Here is a 3,742-nt window from a genome sequence, read left to right as displayed (position 1 = left end):
TTTTTTCACATAAACTTATGTCAATGATTTGTTTTGTGTCAGTGCACATCCACAAGGTCTAAAACTCACTGTCAGTTGGTAGAAAAAATAAACATCAAAATTAACCTCAACCGCCTCAGTTAAAGCTGCACCTTCTTATCAAGACACAGCTGCAGCCAGAAAACTCTGAATGTGCAGATTTACTTAAAAAATGGATTATAGCAACAGCTGGAAAGAGAAAAGTCTTTGGATCACCAGTGTCATTGTAAATGGCAGATCTACAGCTCAGTCAGGATGAAGAACACATTACATGTGTAAAACGTTTATGTGGCTTATATTCTAGGAAATTTCTCAGATCCTCTTGAGTTGATTTTGGTTAGTAGTTATTTGGTAAATGCTTTTAAATAAAGTGTTTACATCATATATGTGATGTGATATAGATGGAGTAAACACAAATATAACACTGTGACCTACTGTATGTGTGATTACTGATATAGTTTCCATTTTAATTTTCATACAACAGATGCTCAGATCTTTGTTTCTTCTTGAAGAGGTTTATTTTGAGACAGTAAACAGCTAGCTGTACATTTTCCCTGCTTTTTCCCACATTAGTACAGAATTAAATACTTAAATATTGATTTCAAACAATTTTATATATTATCCTAAAACCACTAAGAAAAAAAAGTTGTCCATTACAATGAATAAAAGAATTGCCCTATAGCAACAAAACATTTTCACTGTAAGGGACAAGATATTATTTTCACTGCAGCCAATGACTGTCACCAGTTCTGTTTATATATAAAACAATTGATCAGGGGTGTGATAATAGAGACATGAATTTAGAGTCAGCTTCAGTTCCCCCAAAAAGTGGTCTGATATACAGTGTGGCCATTATTAAAAAAAGTCAGACCACTGAATACCACGATGGTCCAGTCAGAATTAGGGTGTACCAGATAGGCTAGGTGAATAAAATGATTCACAATTTGCCTACATGGTTACGTTACAGACAGCTATTATTAGTGATAGACATGTGTGGGTCTACAGCTGGCGAGTGTTAATTTACAGACCAGAACAGCTCTCCATTCAGAGGCTATTGTATTTTCCCTGTGTGTCCTTGTGGCTCATGGCAACAGAGATGCTGTCATTTGTCTCCCTTATTGTTAGGCTATGGGACGCAAGCATCTCCTTTGATTTTTCAACACAATGACTCATAAATAGCATATTAGCTTCAGCTGTGTCCTGCAAGACTGAGAAGCACTGAGGCAGAGCAGGTTATTGTGTTACTGACACATGGAGCAGTAAGACGCACAGAGATACACACAATCAGCAGCAGTACAAGAAGGGATTCTTCTCAGTTGCATCCAAAGCTGCTGGATTACTGTGAAGTTTTTCACGCTAAATACACATACTACATACAGCCAGAAATAAACTGCTACTTGCCAATATACCTTTATAATCACAGTTGGAATAGTAATGTTCAGTTCACCAAAAACAAGAGGATAACTACGGAAAAATGAACTAGTGTTGTCTTGCCAATATATATCTTGTTCTTGTTTTGTTATGGTGGAGACAGGGGTTAGTTGTCACAGTTTTTATTTCAGTTAATATTTTTCAGGATATATTTTGCATTGCCCTGGAAAGAAGCATGCATTTACCTAAGTTGTGATTAATACATTTACATAAAATTACTCAATTACTCAAGTGCTATTATAAAAAAATATATTATTATATATTTTTTATTGCATTTCTAATTTAAGAGTATTTTGAGCTAAGTGAAGCTAACTATGGCAAGATGTAACAAATGTATTTTATAAAATGTTATTATGTATTTTTATCCCTAACTAAACCAACGTGCATTCATTAATATTAAAAGTCCGATTTCTTCTGAAGAAAAGATACTAAGGAAGATCAGACAACCAGTCACATAGACAGGGCTGAAACGCCATCTAATGACCAAAAGTGTCTGTAACAGTCAGACTTGTATCCTGTGTAGGAAATAATATAATATCATCATTTGAAACATGAAGTGTTGACATTTAAAAATCTATTGAAATAAAGAGAGGTTTCAAAATCCAACACATGAAGACAAGTCAGGGCAACATCTATTATCAGGTCGTTAGCTGTCTCTCTCATAGACAAAATCTAAAAAATGCCTCCTCATTCACATGTGGGCTAGCTGCTGAGCAACTCCCACCCAAGCTCAACCTCAACCAAGTGCTCTATTTGCTTTCAGAAGAGCATCTCACATATCTGAAGAATAGAAGGACATTGGTAGCATCAACAGCGTCGCTCTTTTTCATACAGTATTCTAAAAAAATATATATACTATTGTTTTGGCAAGTAACAGATCAAGATAACTTGCTTAGCAACAGGAAGGAGGAGAATTTACATTTGGGATCTTTTGGGATAAAACAGCAGCAGGTTGTGCAGCGGCGAAACAGAGGAGCACGAGGACTCTTACTGTTAATGTGAAGGTGTCCAGGTGAAGGACTTGGCTTGGTATGTAACTCAGGGGAATATGGCTGAATTTGGGGGGCAGATGGTGCAATGTGTGTGTATGTGTGTGTGTGTGTGTGAGAGAGAGAGAGCGCTTGTGTGTATGTATGTTTGTTAAGACTGTGAAAATACATAGGGCTTGTTCATATAAAGCACACTGTTTTAAAACAGTAATGGTGCTGAAATATTATAGCTTGCTGCATTTTGCAGTGAATCAGCAAAAATCCGACTCACAGTCAAATGGACCCAAATGTCTAAGACCTACTGCAGAACCAGTTGAATGGATATTTCCAAGTAAAAAATAAAATATTTGAGATTTATAGGGCCTTGTATCCATGATTAATCTATTTTATGCTTTATGGAATATAGAATCATCTGCCAAGAGCATAAATAAAGATACATTGATCACTCGGCACAAGTTATCAAATATGATAGCTTTGGCCTCATCTGACCTTTATAAACACATTAAAGTACTCTGCTCCTGGAGGGCCAACATCCTGCAGATTTTAGCTCCATCGCAGTTGCCTAGAAGTTTCTAGTAAGTCTGAAGACCTTGATTAACTGGTTAAGGGTGGAAGCCAAACTCTGCAGGACAGGTTTGGACACCCTTACATTAAAGTGTTCACTAGTGTTATTTTAGTATCATTGATATACTTTATAATTTTTGTTCATATTTTGAATTGTATCGTTATATTTTGTTTTCACTTTAATTTGAGATATTTTTTGGTGATTGTGCATGTTTTTTTTTCATTTTTTTTTTTTATGTCAACATAGTTTTATAAATTTTTTGTGTATTCGTTTTCATTTGGGGGGGGGTATTTTTTATTTTAGCACTTCAATTTAAACTAAACAAAAATAAGAAATCATGCTTTGGCAACTAACTGAAATAAAATTAGTTTACGTTTTTTTTTGTTTTTTTTTACATTTTATTTTATTTGTTAATGTTTATTTTATTTCAAGTATAAATTTTTAAAAATTGTTTTAGTTTTCGTTAACTATATAACAATACTGGTAGTCAGCAGCAAGTTTTAATTTAAGTTTCACACAAAATCTTATAGTAGGCTAGTCCATGGCAGGGATTTTCAAACTGAGATCTGGGAACTTTCAGGGGGTTTCTAAGGGGATCCATGTCTTTTTCTCACAGAGTATAAACAGCTCCTTATAGGCCAATATGAAAATACATAGAAACCTTTATGCTTGGGTGTTAAAAGGTTTGTAAACCCTTACTTCATTGTTAGAAAGATTGAATGGTAAGTCCTGATCACAA

Source organism: Sinocyclocheilus grahami, unplaced genomic scaffold (assembly GCF_001515645.1).
Source record: "Sinocyclocheilus grahami isolate Dianchi unplaced genomic scaffold, SAMN03320097.WGS_v1.1 scaffold48.1, whole genome shotgun sequence".
NCBI classification, from domain to species: domain Eukaryota; kingdom Metazoa; phylum Chordata; class Actinopteri; order Cypriniformes; family Cyprinidae; genus Sinocyclocheilus; species Sinocyclocheilus grahami.
Note: the sequence above shows the minus strand (reverse complement) of the source record.